Genomic DNA, 18,405 nt, shown 5'->3' on the forward strand with positions numbered 1-18,405 from the left:
TGGCATGAGTGATGGGGATAGATTCTGCCAATGTAGCCTTTTTCTTTAACTAAGTATATCCTAGGGTGTAGGGGCCATCCTTCTCTTCCTCCAAAGACTCGTATTCAGAAGGAGTATCTCGTGGGTGAGATCCCTCTTCCTGGCTACTCCGAGCATCCGAATCTATTTTCTCACTGTCAGAATCCCTTAGAGGTTCACTTTTCCTAGTTTGTTTGACTCCAGGATTCGGCATCCACTGGTCTCACAGCTCGTTTGGACCTGTGGAATAGGTCTATCTGCGCTTGGGAAGGTGGTAGATCATCAATCATGCCCAATGCTTGATAGGCTATTCGTGTGAGCATGGGTCCTTTGTTCATGTAAGCTTTACTTCTTTGACCGCCCTTTAGGTTTGCTTCCACAATCGTGTCAAGAAGGTAGTTTCCAAAGTCGCAACTGACCACCCTGCAAACCCATCGCCATCACCACTGCCATATGCAACAAGGGTTCAATATATCTAGGCAGCTTCTGCACCTTGAAATGCTGTGATATAAGATGCAATGGTAGTTCCATTTTTGAGTATATCAGGTCTTGATATGTCAGCTTGTGGCCACGTTGCTTCAAAAAGGCTTTATCATTGTTGATTGCCTTCGTTTTCTGCAAGAGGTTGTGCATCCCTTGCTACAGATGGAGGGCTTCATATGATTTCAGCTGTAATTTTTACCTTAACAACTGCCCCATCTTTGTCTGTCAGAGTTGCTTCCCCATTGTACTTAATTGTACTTATAAGCTCGTGAGCTCGTCTGAAATCTGTTCCCCAAGGAGGCAGTCTTAAGAAATTGCTGAGCTGTAGGCACCGGACCCCTGCTTGCACTTTTGGTTTCTGGTGCAAAGTCCACATTTCCTGGGGAAAGATGGTGGCCTTTACAATTTCTCCGTCTGTGGCTTGGAATCTTCCAATGAAAATGTTTTCCGGAATTTCTTCAAGTACTTGCTCAGTGAGGTGAGCTTTCTCATTTGATGAGATATCGGTTATCTCATAGGGTGCCACATGCCACTCCCTCTGTGCTTTCCTTCGAGGCATCCTGTTGCCAATTTGCAAGTGAAATGAGGTTTTAGCCATTGATCAAAATTGTCGGAAAGTGTAAACTTGACCGTAAAATTAAAAAGTGACTTAACTCTGTCAAAACTACTCCAAATTTGACCAAATTTCACCAGTGCACCTAGGAGTACTATAGGCACAAAACTGTAATGAAACAGATAAATTTTGACAAAAAGGAACATGGATTGCGATCCATGTTGGAAAGCATTTGAAAATTCTAACTTTGGGAAGTTGTCCTTGGGCATAAGGGGATGCTACTGAGCAATTTTCTCTGGATTTAGAGCTAAAGGTACATGGATCGCGATCCATGTTGGGAAATATTTTGGAAATCTGATGATACCATCTGGTAGGGTTCATCTTGATTATTACTTGGTCCAAAAAGTTTGGGATTTGGATCAATGGTTTGACACTTGGGCTAAATTTTGAAAATCATGTACAGATTCAGAGATTTTGGCTTTTGGAAGTGGATTTTTGGGATTCAAATGGCTTGAAAATTCATGGCTTGGCTTTCTTGAGCATACTGAATCAAATGGCATGGGTTTTACTTATTTTGGCCAAAAAGATACATGGATCGTGATCCATGTTGGGAAGCATTTGAACACAGTTCTTGTGCACATTGGTTCCTATAGGTTTTCCTAGTACATTGGTGAAAATTTTTCAACTTTGGACATGTTTTTCCATAGTTTTCCCCATTTTTTAATGGGAAAATTACCAAAATACCCCTCTAATTTGACGAAATTCCCAAAATACCCTTCAAATTTCAAAAATTCCCAAAATACCCTTGTATCTATTTTGGTTGGATTGTTCAAGAGTTTCTAATCTTCATTCGTTTTTGACAATTGAGATCCGTTTTTGAGTGCTTAGCATGTAATTTGTCACCAGCTACCATCGCAAAACAGGCAATTATGTTTCAAAATAATGAAGCAATTCATCTCCAAAGCCTATGTAAGCAACTCAAATTGTAGTTTTAGCATCTTGTATGGTAGACAATCACTCTTCTTGTGAAGACCTAAAAAAAATTTAATTTTTCGAGAAATTTACTCTCACAACCAGGGGTATTTCGGGAATTGTGGAAAATTTGAAGGGCATTTTGGGAATTTATGACAAAATATGGGGGGTATTTTGGGAATTTTTGAAATTTGAGGGGTATTTTGTGAATTTCCTCAAATTAGAGGGGTATTTTGGTAATTTTCCCTTTTTTAATTTATGGACATATTTTTTCCGTTTTGACCAAATCTGTTTCTGGCAACCACTTTTGGAGTCATGTTTTGCCTGAAATCTCTTCTTGCTTTGATTTCTGATGATAGAGGTCTCTAATTCATATCTTTGCTTGGTTCCTTGGCAATTTTCCCCAGACATTGAATTATTTTCAGAAGGCAAACTGAATCCTGCAAGTTTCACCATTTTGCAAGTAAATTTTTTCTTGGTTTTGATCCCATCACCATTCTTAGGTTACATTTGCTTGTTGATAGGCTTCGAGGAGAGTTTGAAGTTTCCCAAATCACTTTAGCAGTAATTTTGACCAAAAGACCATTTACAAACTGAAAGTAGCAATCCAGGTAGATTTGATGATCTGTAGAGCACTTTTTGTGATTATATTGCAACCCCAGAACTATTTGTTCATTGTCCAGCTAGTGAGCCACTTTTATCCTGATTTTGACAAAAAGGTACATGGATCATGATCCATGTTGGGAAGCTTTTTGCAAAAACAGTCATGGGGTTTTGTTCCCGAGTCTCTATTGTTGCTTCTGTAGAAGTTTCCCTGATTTTAGGGTTTTGGGAACATGGATCGATGTTCCAGCACCTTTTCCTACTGTTTTTAGCTTGGATGATTCTGCCAGGTAGTTGGGGTCTACTGATGAACTTTTCCTTGTTTTTGATGTGTTTTGGGCTCCCTCCTTGGCCTTGTTAGTTTGCCGATTTTGTGACCTTGTACTGCTTTGATTTGTTGTTTTGGTACTGTTGATGCAGTATGGCTCACACAAACATGCTCTTGCAAGGTTAATGATCATACCTGTCATATCTGGTGTAGTGGGATCCATCGATGTGGTCACAGTAGGCAGAAGCAATTCCAAAAACTCTATGCTCCTGTGGCTCTCTCTCTCTCTCTCTCTCTCTCTGTCTCAATGCAAATGAGCTTCTGTTGCCCTGTTTTGACTATATGATCCCAGTCTACCCAGAATGCTTCATTTATACTTACCTTCATTGCTCATATCTTGTTGGGCACATCACTTGCGGTTCGAACCGTTTGTCATTCTGACACTCGGTTTACAAATGGCGTCTGATCTGCAATTTTGATCCTTCAGAAGTTGGTCCAAAATTCATTGTGTTGAATTTTTTCATATTTGCCATGTTTGAAGTCCTTGCTTTGAAGTTTCAGCGTTTGCTTTCAAAAGTCGATTTTGACTTTCCTGGCTCCACTTATCAATTTTTTATTGAGTACCTTTCATTTTTTGCGTTTTTGTAAAACAAGATTATTTACAATGATTATTAGTCGGCCAAAAATTAGCCAAAATTAGTGTCACCTCCTTTATATACATACTCTTTTTCTGGTATTAGATCGTGACGGTATGGCTCATGATTATGCCAACTAAGAGTCTGTCAGGCTCTGAAAAACTTGTGTTTTTTAAGGAAACGGGAAAGAAAGGAAATGAAAAGAAAAGAAAGAAGTAGGATGATAATAATGGTATATACAAATGGTACTCCAACCGCATTTCCCCCCTTCCTAGAGTGAGTCATCCCGACGAGCATGTGTCAGAGTGCATGGGAATAAAGCGCGTGTATTTCCCCCCTTTCTAGAGTGAGTCATCCCGACGAGCATGTGTCAGAATGCATGGGAATAAAGCGCGTGTATGCATAGCCATATAGTGTGGCTCTATGATGCTCATGGAGGATATGCATGGTAAAACAAATTGCTGTGCAAGAGATAGGTGTTGAACAATATATTTAGTGGTTGTTGGTGGCGAGGTCCCTTGGAAGCTGCGTGGTCCAAACAATAGTAGCTGTAAAAGGCGTGCTCTGTGTTTGACTGTGACCTGCAAGAGTTTTGATGCTGCTAATGGGGTCGGTTCTTGACATTTTTTGGGTTGCCGTTGAAATTTCTTAGGTATGGATCCACTAGAAGAGGCATCATGAAGGCGATGTTGTTTTGGTTGCCATACCCATTTGAGTGTGGCTGTATGTCAAAGTGTGTGGTCCCTCGGGTTAGGCCGTTCAATAACAGCGGTGGGCAATTCATGATGGTTTAACTTTTGTGTAGGCAATGTAAGTTTACGTGTATTGATTTGGCGTTTAGGTATCCACAATTGCCTAGGCTTGGTTTCCATGATTGATTCTTAACCCATATTTTTGTGACCATGGTGGTGGATGATCGCTGAGCTGCTCCACAGGTGGCGAAGGTAGAGGTTCCCATTCATAGTCTGTCTGTACAAATGGTGTGGCTAAATATTGGTCCTCATGTTTGATGCGTAATGTGTTGTCCTGCCATTTTGGTGTGGCCTGATAAGTGCGCATCCACCGCTTTCCCAGAATAACTTCTTCGTTCAATTGATGATCTTCGACCACATGAAATTGATGTGGATAAACTGTTCCATCAATGTTGATTGGAAAATTTATGTGGCCCAGACTGTCCATAGTACCTCTGTTTGTGACCTTGAACCCTATAGTGTTGGGCATTAGAGGTTCCTCTGTGATTTTTCTGAAAGTGGAGTAGTTAACCACATTAGCCTTGGCCCCTGTGTCCACTAACACTCTTTCGGTGGTGCCGTTGGCAAGTTGTAACTGAATGCGTAGATCCATCCCTCCTAACCATGTAGTCATCGTTTATATGGATGCTATCGGAGCATCATGAATAGCCACATCCTGTTGTTCTTTCCTCTAGAAGTTTGCTTGTTCCTTGCGTTTCAATATTCTGAGCTTGGCCTCCTCCTGTGATTGTTCCAAAATGTCCTGTGCTTGACATCTGCGTTGAGCTGCTGCATGGAGTGTTGCGAGTTAGTCTGGTGTCAGCGTAAGAAGATATTTCTTTAACTTGCAACCACTCGTCCAATTAGGCATCTCCTCTCCCGCCAATGTTGCAAGTTCAATGGCACCACCTTGCGATATATCATGGATCACAAAAGGCCCCATTCCTCGCTTTTTGAGTTTTTTGGAGTGCTATTTTAGGGTGTACATGAGAACGTAATCCCCTTTCTGGAACTCCTTGCCAATCACGTGTTGATCATAAAAAGCTTTCATTTGCTTTTTCTGAGCATATATCCCAGCTATCGCTTTAAGTCTAGTTTCATCTAGCTGTTCTAGTGTGTCTAGTCTCTCCGATAGCTCATGGCCCATCCATCCTAATTGTGTTGCCACTCTGAGGGATTTGACTAAGAATTCCAATGGTAGTATAGCATAATTGTGAATACCAGGTTAAAGGGAGTCGTTCCAATGGAGGTTTTAAAAGCTACACAGTAAGCCCATAAGGCGGTGTGTAACTTTTGATCCCAATCATTTCTTGAGTCACTGACTATTTTGGTGAGCACTGTGCATAGGAATTCATTGGTACTCTCTGACTGTCTGTTGGCTTGCGGATGATAGGGTGCTGACTTTTGATTGACCACCATGAATTCGTCAAGGAGAGTCTCAATGACGTCGTTCACAAAGTGTGTTCCTCTATCGCTTACTATTTTGATTGGTAGTCCATACCGCGTAACGACGTTTTCAAAAAGGAACTGAGATGTAGTCCTTGCATCATTTTTTTGGGTTGCTTTGGCTACCGCCCACTTCGTCATGTAATGTGTTGCTACAATGATGTATTGTGCGTGTGTCCTGTATCCTGGAGGGTTAATGGGACCAATGAAGTCAATGCCCCATTTGGTAAAAGCACGTACTCCCATCATTGGCCTCAGTGGCATTTCATCTCTCCTCAGGGGTGGTTTTGTCGTTTTATCAGCGGACAAGTGTCCTCTAGGTTGTCCCGTGTGTGCTTGATCTAGGATGACGTAATATTTGCTTTCTGTAGCACACATCCATAATTGTTTGTCTTTTCCCCGCCTACAAAGTTGGTTGGCAATGAGCAGATAGTGTTCGGCCTCTTCCTCGACAATTTTCCTTCTTGCTTTTTCCCATTCCACTGGAAAGGTTTTGTTTTTAAGTGCTCAATGATGTGAGTACTCCATTTATGTGCTTGTACTACCCGAAACATTGTGGCGTGTTCCACTGGGGGCTGTATTATACATCTATTGTAGGATTTTACATATTTATGGACACTGTATTCCATGTTTGGCTAGTTGACGCCCGCTCTTTTTCATCGTTGGCCTGTTTGTATTTCACCAGTGTGAAATACCGTATTTTGTATTTGAGCTTGTTTGAGGTAGTAGGTGGTATCTTCAGGTTGTACACATAGTTTCAGTATCCCATCCTTACCGTGTTTGTACAGCCGTTCTGCTAAAAGGATGAGATTCCGTGTTTGATGGATCATTGATGGCTGTCTTTCTATCTGCAAAGAGCCGATGGTGAGTAGAGGAAGGACCTCTTCACTCCATCTTGGCACCATTTCTATGTTAAACATATATGAATCTGGAAGTTCATTATCAACACCCGTAGGTCTTCCCCATGAAAGAGTCGTGAAAGATGATATGCTCTCTGGTGTGTGGTCCCCTTTTTTACAACCACCGTGAAGTCAAACTCAAGCAACAATACAAACCAGCAAAACAATTCTTTCAGTGTTGTAAGGTTTGTTTACTAGATATAGCAGTGCTTTATGATCCACCCAAAAGACAAACTTGTTGGCAAGAAGGTAGTGTCTAAATTTCTTGATAGCATAGATCATTCCCAGACCTTCTCTTTCCATAGTGATGTAATTTCTCTCTGCGTTGTTTAGTTGTTGACTGGAGTAGCAAATGGGAAAATCCATTTTCTTCTCTCCTAGCTGGGCTAATATGCACCCAATGGCATAGGCCAATTCATCCACATGGACATGGAAGATTTTGCTCCAGTCAGGGGCTTGCAAAATTGGAGCTAAAATCTAATGTTGCTTCAATTTTTTGAAAGCTTGCTCACATTCCTCCATCCATTCAAACTTAGTTATGAGAGCGTACACTGGCTTAGCTATTACAACATACATATATATGTAACGCCGGTAGTATCCGCAATGCACCATAAATGCTTGCGCTTCTTTTATCTTTGTTGGTCTCGATAGTGCAACAGTTGTCTGCACCTTTTCTTGATCAGTGGAAATGCTGTTTTTGGACACTATGTGGCCCAGAATTCTACCCTGTCTTACCATGAAGACACATTTTTTCGGGTTTAAGCAGATACAATACGTTCTGCATTTTTCAAAGACTTTTCCAGATGAGTGATGTGGTCACTTCATCAATGTGAATGAACTCAAAGATCATCCATGTAGATCTCCAAAAATTGTCTGAGATATTCTTTGAATGCGTGGGTCATTAGTCTTTGAAATGTGGCCGGGGCATTGGTCAAGCCAAAAGGCATTACCTTGTATGCAAATATACCCCACTCTGTCGCAAAAGCTATCTTATGTTGATCTTCCACCTTAATCGTCAACAGGTTGTAGCCTGAGAATCCATCCAAGAAACTATAGGTCTCTTTCCCTGCTCCTCTCTCAATAACATGACTCAGTTATTGGCAGTGGGTAAGTGATGTGGTAGCTGCATTTACTTGCTTGAGGTTTACACAAACACGTAGTTTTCCATTCTTTTTGGGTACCACCACAATCGGGGAAACCCACTCTGTGTGCTCAATCTCGTAGATAAACTCGACGTCCTTCAGGTTGTCTATTTTCTCCTTGATTTTTTGTGCAAAAGTTTCATTGTACGTGTAAGGACATTGTTTGCGTGGTCTGGCATCACTCTTAAGGGGAATCGTGTGCTGACATATCTCTGGATCTATCCCCTTTAGATCTTTGTATGACCATGCAAAGACATCTTTATATTGCCTGAGCGTATTGACTAGAAGTTTCTCTTCCTCTTCAGTAAGGTCCGTGGCAATATAGGCCGGTTTAGGCTCCTCTCTTGGTTCTGCTAAGTTGATGCTTTTCGTGTTTTCATGCCCATCATATGAAGTTCCTGGTTCTTTGGGATCTCGTTTGGGTTTGTTCACCACTAACTTCCTATCCTGAATGGTATACTTCTTATAATGGGATGGTGCATCGAATTTATCATCATTTGATTCCTCGTCAGTTTCCATTTCTGTTGTCCAAACTGCTTTCAATGCTCGTTTCAAATCATTGTATTTGACTTTGGACTCCATCTTGGACAACTTAAACGGTTTTTCGGTATCTTTCTCTTTTTTTGGTTTTTGTTTTGATGTTGTTTTGGTTGAGTCAAATTTCATATATCGCCCTGAAATCCTTTCCTTGAGGCACTCAGTTGCTTTGACTAATCTCAAGTACTGCGTTTTGTTAGTCAATTGAGGTACTGAGTCCTTGCTGTGCTTGTTGTGGTTATTTTTGCGTTTGTCCCGATACCTACGTTGGCTTCAAGGGTTTTGGTTTGGGAAATCATAGTAGATCACTCGATGATCCTTCCGTTTGATACTCTGGCTCGAGCTACTAGAGAGCTCATCGCCCACGTTATCCTCTAGCGTCTTATTAGTCGAGTCTTGAAAATCCTCTTCGTCATTCGTTTGGACAAGGTCCCTTACAGAGATTTTGTCCAGTATGCGTCGGCATTCGGTCACCCCTTCCTTGTTAGGTACGTCTTCCTCGGTCTTCGGAGTTAGGCGGACATTCATCATCTGGAATGGAATGATATCATACCCTTCCTCATCACAAAATTTGGTGAGGGTCACTTTGTTGACACAAACATCAAGAGTAGCTAGTATTTGTTGCCATCCAAACGGTTCGAACATCTCGTCTGGAAAAGGCTGTGGTATGTACGCTTCATCTTGTGCAGTCCTATCAAGAATGCAGTCTTCCTTTTTTATACTTCCACAATCAGAAGCTTCTCCCGTCCATTGGTGAGCTTTGTTCTGGAGCCAAGCCAGTATTCCTCCTTCCTAGTCAATTGTGGAATGCAAGTCTTCTCTTGGGGCTCTTTCTACATCTTTATAGCTATGATCTGTGACACTAATTTTCGTAGTGACATCCTTGTTCCTAAGATAGATATAGTCATAACCCCAATCTTGAACCATTTTGAGATGACGCATGAATGGTCTACCCAGAATGATGTCAAAATTGCTTCTCTCATCGAAATTCATAATAGTGAAGGTGTGTTCATATGCAATTCCACAAGAGGCTACTACAATCTCTTCTAAGATGCCAATTGATCTCTCCAAGTACCCATCCACTAGTTGAAGTTTCATTCTAGTCTTTCTTAGAGCAGGTTTTCCCCATTTTAACACATTTCTTTGGTGGCTATGGCAATTCCGGCTCCACTATCCAATATCGCTACCGATTTTACATCCTTGTACTCTACCAGTAGGGTAGTATTTCCTTCTTCACCTTCACAATATTCTCCTACCTTGTTTACTCGCACTGGCTCATGTTTAGTTTTCTTCGAGGGTTGTGTCTTTAGCGTGTTTTGAGAGGCCTCGGGTGAAGGAATTACAAGCCCTATTTTTTCCAAAATTTTTGCGACCTCATCCCAAAGATGCGGTCTAACATTCAACAATTCTGACAAAGTCAGTGTACAACGGATAGGTGATGAAATCAGCTCGTGAAGAGTTTTCGTATCCATCATCTTAGGATTGGCTTTCCATTGAGATGGAACTTTCCTTACCTCAGATCGAGTTTCAGGGTTACCACTAAATGAAGGTAAAGTTTTCAACGACTGTGGTTTATTGTCTTCGGATATCGATGTGCCTACATCTCCATACAATGATTGGATGTCATTTGGGTAGAGCTCATGCTCAAGGTGGATTTCCAGGATAGAAGGTGACACAAGTGTGGCACTTCCATATTTCCTATTCCTAATCTGTTCCCATAGCTCTTGAGGCCATTGTTCTTCTACCTCCAGAATTGGTAGTGGTACTTATAAATGCGTTCCATCTGTTGTATTGGCTACCACCCTCGTATCCAAAGGTGTTTCATCGACGAGATTGGGTAGGTTATTCGCTTTAATTCCCCTCTCATCTAACTCCCGAATCTTTTCTTGTATGAGTACCTCGATTTTTGGAGTCGTAGGAACTGATGGTTCCATAAGCGCTTGAGCGGCATCTTTAGCCTCTCTTTCTCATAGCCTGGATGAGGGTACATTAACCACCTATCCTCTTGGGTTTGGTTAGGCTTTAGGCTTGCCTCGTAAGATTTCAAAATTGCATCCAGAGGTTCAACCACCTTGTCTACTAAGACTGACCCTCCTGATGGCAGTTCCGATAGTTTCTTTGTCTCATTGTTGCTCTTAAGGTCTCTTTCCTTTTGAAGTTGTTCCTTTGTTTTCCGCAATTTTGTTTCCAATGCCTTTTTTTCCTTTTCTCTTTTGGCTTTCATCTTGTTTCATTTCGCCTTCCAAGATTTCCGAGGGGTTCGGATTGTCTATCTCTGTTTGACTCGCCGGGACATTCTTTGCTACCTCATTTTCTTGAGCTCTAGTGACCACTTTTATTGGAATGTTCCGTTCTGTTTCTGATCCACTTGAGCTTGGCACAATCCCTATTTTCTTCATGGTTGATTTTCCTTTGTTTTTGGGTTTTTTGAGCAGTGTGGAATAAGATGGTCGGTCGTGCATCCGTCTCATAGAATCCAGAAAATTTCACCCGCTCTCCTTTGTTTGGACACACTCTAGCCCATTGATCACCGCCACATTCATAGCATGGTCCCACTACAGGTGGTGGAGAAGTTTGTGGAGCTCCCATCGGTTATCCTGTTCTAGGAGGGTAGCCTCTAGGTTTGTAGCCTTGATTTTCCATAAACATGAGCAAATTCTCATCGACCAAGTAATGATTTTTTGTTGGTTGCGCTATGTATGAGGGCTCGGGAATTTCTTCCAGAATTATCGATGGATTATATACCTCTGGAGCATATGCATTCCTATCAATTTCCCTTTTGTAAGTATTGTCTGAATCTTCTCGATATGAGATTACCTGGGTCATACTCTGATCAGAAGGTGGTTCAATGGGTTGCAAGATCCTTACCATAGTCCTATTTTTCTATGGTAAAGGAGGTTGATGTCCCAACACCGGTTGAGCTTTTTCTTGACCCAAGATTGCGTTATTTTGCCCCACTTGGTACCTTGGAGGAGGCAGAAGTGGTTGTCCCCCATGTGGTTCGTATTGTCTCTCTCTAACATAGTTTCGATTGTAGAAACATTCGTGAGTTTCGTGGTTTGTCCATTTTTGTTCTGTAGCACACCATTTCAATATCCGCCGCTGTGCGTTTGCTCTTGGCCTTTGTTGAAGGTTGCACCACTTGGTTGGATGGTCACCTCCACAAATATCACATTTTTGGGTGGCGATTGTCGTGTGTTTGGGTTTGTCCTGTTTCCTTGGTTCATCCTCTTGATCACTTCCACGATCATTCGATCAACATCCGGCACAGTAGTGTTTTCCCCTCCCAATTTTGTCGTGGACTCACTCGTGGTTGAAGAGGTGCTACTAGTCCCCTGATTTGTGTCTTCAGTCATCTCCCCATATGCCTTGCAGTTATCTACAAGATACAAGGCCTCTTTCATGACTTGCTCAAAGGTTACACAAGCTTTCAGGTGCAAGTCCTTTTTTGAGCGTGTCATTTCGCAATCCGTCTATGAAGAGGACTGATAGTCTTTCATCCTGAGGTAGTTCTTGAGCAGGACATCTTTCTATGTACTGCTTAAAATGAAGCGATGCTTCCTTCACTTTTTTCTTTTTCCTTTTGCCTAAATGCATAGATCTGGGAGACAGTGTTATGCGTGATCCCTCTTTTTGAGAATTCCTCAGCAAATTTTCGGAGAAGTTGCTCAATACTTGGGAATTCCAAGTTGTTTAATGGTTGAAACCAAGTCAGGGAAGTACCTTCCAATGTCAACCCAAATCCTTCATACTAAGTGTGGAAATTAGTTACCTGTTCCGCTCTCAATACTTGTTTGAAGATTGAAACATGGGCATACGGATCGCCAGATCCATTATACTTTTTGGGCAAGCATTTCACCACATGAGATGGTCGCATACGCCTGGCCTCTGCAACCATTCTAACAACTCTTGGTCCCCCTGGGATGGATTCTCTTGGTTCGTAATCTCCTCTTGGTACTAACAGTGGTATCCTATCTGCCCTACATTCATCAAGTTGATCTCGTGTGATAGTCGGAGGGATTCCAGTGGTGTAAGTGAATTCAGGAATAGAGCTGCCCCTATGTGTGTTCAGGGAAGCCCTAGTCACCTTCAACCCTAAGGGTTCTATTTTGGAACTCATTCATGTCCATAAGAATCCTCCACTCTGGTTCTCAAGGGGCTCTCAAGTACAGTCTTAGGTCTGATGTGAGTAGTTGTGGTTTTTTCAGCTTTTGGATTTACATACTATTGGAGGAGTGGCCCTCCAAAATATGTATATCTCTCTAACTCCTTCTGATCCATTCGGGAGTACTTTTGGCCATACTTGTCCATGATGACCACCTGAATACTTCTACCCTCCATGTACGTGTAAACATACAAGTTTTTCCAGTCTGTTAATTCTTTGATTCGGGGCTTGTCACATCTGTAATAGAGTGTTTGGTCTCCATTATTGAACTTATAAAGCCCCACATATGTGTTGTCCGTGTTAAGGCGCTTTGTCTCATTGGTGCGTTTGAGTACCATGTTTTGTTTCTCCATTTTGGGTGGTGCATTGGCCGGTTCATTATCTACTTTGTACTTGGTGCTGGTCATTCCCCATTTATCCACAATATAAGGGTTATGAACCACTAGGTACATCATTCCCTCTTGGTCAAAATATCTATCCCCGTCATAATCAACATCTACAAGGTCTCTCAACTCGCTAGGCTTATTTTCCAACTTAACACAGTAACGAACCATTCCATCCTTATAGATTTTGGCTTTAAGCACATTTTCAAATTGAAACTTCAAATACAACAACTTCACATCAGATGTAGGCTGAGAAGGACCTGCACCCATCGAAGCTGTTCCCTTAGGGTTTGACTTGTTAGAATATTCAGTCATGAGGCCGTATGATCTCTCAGACGAATTGTCAGAGAGACTCTCCTCTAAAATGGGTTCCAAAGGCAGCAGTGGTCTCTGATTCACACTTTCTTCCATTGAGTGATGACTCCATTGTTGTGGTTCCTATTCTGGTACAATCTTCTTGATCGCAGATTCATGAAGAATTGGTAACAAGAAAAATCCAAACCGAGTTACGTCATTAAACAGTTTGAATCTCCTATTTTCTCTTGCTTGCTGGGTAGTATCTTCTAGTACCTGCAATCTGTCAAAAATGTGCTTGATAGCTATAAGCTTACAATTGTTCTTGTTAGTTCTTGCTTTTGTTCGACAAAACTTAGCACACACTTCCCTACACAACCTCAATAATTTTGATCCAATTTCTATTTTGAAAGAAGCACCTGGTTGCTATGGCCTAGCTCCTTGTGTGGTAAGTTTCTGTCTCTGTTCTGGCTTAGAGGTACATGGATCGCGATCCATGTTGGAAAGCCATTTGAACTTTTGTTGATACCATCAGCTTCAACATGATTAAGGGATCTTATGGTATCAAAATTTTTAGAAATGAATCTCTCGATTTGAGTCTAAGTTGAGTTTCTCACTTTGCCTGATATTCTATCAGTTCTGAGTTGTTGGAAGGGTTTCTTGCATCCAATTTTAACTCTCAAAGGACCACTAGACTCTCTGTGATACCCTCTAGCTATGGTACTAGTTTGGTGTCAATTTGTGTCAGGGAAAAAATACATTGAATTTTGTCCCACAACTAGTCCTTCGCCTAGTGATGCTGACTATCTGGTTTTTGAATGATTTAAAGATTTTTAGGACATACAAAAGTGAGTTTTAGGGTTTATGTCAGTGGTTTCCTCCCTTGACCTGATTTTTGTCACCTTTTTCCATCTTTTTGAAATTTCCTGATAAGGGTCCTTTAGGAGAAAGTGCTCCAATTGTTATCAATTCCCTGCTTGTCTTTTATCAGCTCAAACTTCCAAAAAGGTACATGGATCGCGATCCATGTTTGGCAATATTTTGGTATGACACTTTGTGAGTGATCACACAAGGTATGATGATGCTATTCCCCAAGTCTTTTTGGATTTGGTCAATTTTTTCCAAATGAAAAGCAGGGTTTTGTGTCTATTTTGTGGTTTTTTGCAAACCACTTCTTTTCTGGTATTTTGACAAGCTTTTTTCACTTTTTATCTATGGCTCCTTTTGGAAAAGTTGTTCAACTAGTAATCAAGAGTACACTGGTCAAATCTTGATGTCAGATGTCTACTTGGAACATGGATCGCGATCCATGTTGGGAAGCACCTGTGCATGAAATTTGGTTCTGTGGAATCCTTGCTTCTAGTTGGTCCCAATTCTCATCTCTTTTTGGATTTGGGCAATTAAAAGTTTAGTTTTTCCTTGTTTTTCCTTTTTTTTAAAAGGTTTTTGGTATGCTCACCCCAATCTTTTGATTTTTATGATCTTCTAGCCCTCTTTTTCTCACCAAACTCAAGGTTTTGATGCCTGAGAGCTTGTTCTAAGCAAAGAAAATAATTTTAGCACATTTTGCCAAAAAGGTACATGGATGGCGATCCATGTTTGGCAATAGTTTTGATAGGTTTCTGCACAATCTTTTTCAACAAGTGTTTTTATCCCCTTCTTGAAAGTTTTACTAGGTTTGGTCCAGTTTTGAAGCTCTGACCATCACTTCTTCAAATTTTCCGAGTTATGGTCTTCAACACCAATATAAGGTTTTTGACAATTTTTGCCTCGATCCTTTTTGCCAGCACTGATGGTGTGATTTGTTTCCTAACCTAATCCTATAATTGAAATGAAAATGCAAACATAACTAAACTCAACAGTACAGAAATAACAACAATGGGTGTGGTGGAACAACCCTTTCCAAGTATGTGAAAAATCAAAGAACGAAATACTATCTTGTACTTCACTCACAGTTTTCTTTGCTCTTAAGGAATAGCACTCGCTAGTCTAGGACTCCAGTCTCTATTAAGCACTAAACCTACGTCTAGCTGCTTCATTGTCTATGGGTAAGTGGAACGGTTATCAAAAGCTTGAAGGCAGGTTTTTTTTTCTTTTGTACACTGAGTCACTCACCACCTAAGGATCGGTTTCCCCGACAGTGGTGCCAATGTTAGCGGGTCACCACGACGGACGTCTGCAACATAGCTCTTTTGTACTAACATAATGTCAATATGCAAGGAAGCGACTCGAGGTGGGGCACGGAGACTTAATGAGAGTGTCATCTCACCAAAGTGAACTCAAGGACTACTTGTTCTTACGACAAAAGCAAATCAACCACTTCCTAGTTAGACAATCAGTATGCGTCCATTCTCAACACTCAATGTAATCACGCCTTTTCGGTATCCAAACAAATCCGGAATGTCAGGAAACTTAAGGAGAGGTATCACAACACTTATGGAATTAATCTTACCAAGTTCTGTCACCATCTGGGAAGGTACATAAATCACGATCCATCACAAAAAATGTGAAGAAAATTGAAACAGAAGTACTTGGAAAGATCTAGCTTAAGCATACAAACACTTATCCATAGTCAAAACATCAAAAAAACCCCATTTTAAGTCCCAAATCATTGCATTTAGCTCACAAACTGTACGTCGGGAACCACAACAGAATTGGAAATGATTACACTTACATTGTAGAGCAAGAGACAAGGAACACAATGTGTTATTCGGAATAGAATTCTGATTACCCGTTCAGGAGAAAAGATGATTACAAGTCGTAGTCACAAGAAGTCTCCACAGTGCACATTTTTTTCTTCTAGCTAATGATAATCTCTTCTTCAAAACTAAGGGTTTTGACTTTAAAAGTTAGGGGGATTTCCCATGGCCGTCCGGTCTCTTACAAGGGATATGCTTAGAGAAAAAAAAAAGGTATGGTCTAATCTCATCATGATTACAACTCATCTTAGGCTGAATTATAGGGTTTTTTCCAAAAAAATAGAGTGTCCACCGGGTTTGGTGTACATACGCCTGTATGCGCCTGTATCCACCAAATAAAATGTCATCCTTAGACATAAGTGGTTAGATCAACACAGGGCCTACAAAGAAGATAGAATGCTAATACTCTCTCTTCCAAGAGGCAACCATCAACATTTACATGTACCGTTAATGCTAGATTCAAAGTTTCAAAGGACACAAGATTCATCAATAAATCTGATAGACAAAGGTAAAGCTAAAGTGGACACTCCATGGATTAGCAAAGAAGTTGTGACACCATATACCTCTACATCAAAGAACCCTCATGGATCAGATTCTTCAAGCAAGTCATGCTTTCAAAACTTCAAGTCAATTGATGAAAAGGAAAGTCAAGCAAGTGTTTCTTTCAAGAAATTTAGTCAAATTCAATGATCCGGTTTGGATTAAGGATGGGAAATCAACACAAAAGACAAACACATGGGATGGATAGCATCACAATGGAGCTTAAAAGAAGCCCCTCCCAAGAAACAAGGCCCACAAGGCATCAACCTCGACAATATCCTAGGATACCTAAGAAGCAGTTATACAATAGAACAACATCAAAAGACGTTGAATTCTATGACAACCCAAAGATTTGCGTGTGCTTCCTGGATAACGCTCGTTGCTGCTGCACGCCCCCCCCCTGCACCATCGTTGCCCCTCACCCCCCCCCCCCCCCCCCCTCTCTCTCACCCTCGCACTACCTCCAGCCCCCCCCCGCGCTGCCCCCCCTCACCTTGGCGCTGCCTCCCCTTCCCCCCCCCTCTCACCCTCGCTCTGTCTCCCTCGCCCAGCCCAGCCCATCACCGCTGCCCGCCGCTCTCCCAACAGCTCTTGAGACAGGACACTGGAGGCTATGGGCTTGGGAGTGCTGTCCACTGGCACAAATACAGTGGGATCCTAGTGAGTGGCTTTGGAGGGACCCCTTCTCTTCTGCAGACCACCCATGAGTCCCCTTCTTTCAATACACTGGAGGCTTGGACGTCATATACTCGTAGCACAGAGAGAGGCCCGCCCCGCTGCAGCACGTCATTGGCAAGAGGAGGGCCTCACAGTTGAGTTCTTGGCAGCTTTTTGGCAGAGGCTATGGGACTCCAGACAGCCGAGGCACGTCACTTTGTTCCAATGGTTGGTTGCACACAGAGCCACAGCAGTAGGGAGCTGGCTTGTGCATAGTGCTCGATTGTACACTTGGGGGGCAACGGCTTGGTCCACCCTCACGGGCCCGGCACTTCAGTTTGAGCTATCTTTCACCAACAGGATGATAGTGATACAGGGGAGGCGACCTACACTCCAGCCTGCTACAGACCTTACTCCACAGGAGTGGTGCAGTGAGAGAGAGGAGTGTTGGGAGCTCATCAGCGGCCTAGCTCTCTGGTTCATCTGGCGGGCCCGTTGTTTCCACATCTTTGAGGCTCGCCCTGTGCCACCAGCAGAGACTGTTCGTGACTTTTGGCTAGAGCTGATCCATACTCTTAGAGGACAGCTTGAGGGACTACAGGGCAGCTCCGACCGCATGCGAGAGCGCCGCGAGGCTTTCCTTCAACTCTGGCGCCCTGGGCCTTTCTACACCATGGTCCAGGGGGTGCTCAGATGGCACTACTGTCCACTTGTGTGGCTCTTCCCTCCTCCCATCTCTTGATTTAGCCCCATTGTATATATGCTGTTTTTTCATTGGGAGAGTCTCCCCATCATGCTTGGTGTAGCCCTCTCTTGCAGAGGTGGATGTAGCCCTATGGGCAGTTTTCATTAACTAATAGAAGGATCTTTTTCTCGGAAAAAAAATAAAAATTCTATGACAACCCTCCAGAGGATAAAGAAAAAAGACGGATCGCAAAGAATCTTCCTCGTAGACAAGGATTCTACACAATCTATACAAAGGTTTGGCTACCAGTCAACCACAAGCTAACTACAACTATACCAGGCCTGCATGAAGATCTCAAAAACTCAACAAGACCTAGAGAGAAGCAAAGTCAACAAAGGAGATACAAAGGTCATCGAGAGATTTGGATTCCAAGTCTTCCAATGCTCCTAGTCAAAAGCCAAATGCCGACAGTGAACAGAGGCCTACAACAACATCAAAGACTCCTATCTACATGCCTAATTGGGGAATCAAACAAATAATGGAGTCTTTACAGTCAAAGGACAACCTAGATAACGTGAATGCAAATTCAAAGAAGATAAAACAAGTATGACAAAAGAAACCTTGAATGCCTGAAGAAATGTTTGTAGTAAACACAAGAATGTAGAAAGTCAAGTCGCTAGGGTGCAAAAAACACT

The sequence above is a fragment of the Adiantum capillus-veneris genome, chromosome 13 (genome assembly GCF_014529385.1).
Source record: "Adiantum capillus-veneris isolate H3 chromosome 13, ASM1452938v2, whole genome shotgun sequence".
In the NCBI taxonomy this organism is placed as follows: domain Eukaryota; kingdom Viridiplantae; phylum Streptophyta; class Polypodiopsida; order Polypodiales; family Pteridaceae; genus Adiantum; species Adiantum capillus-veneris.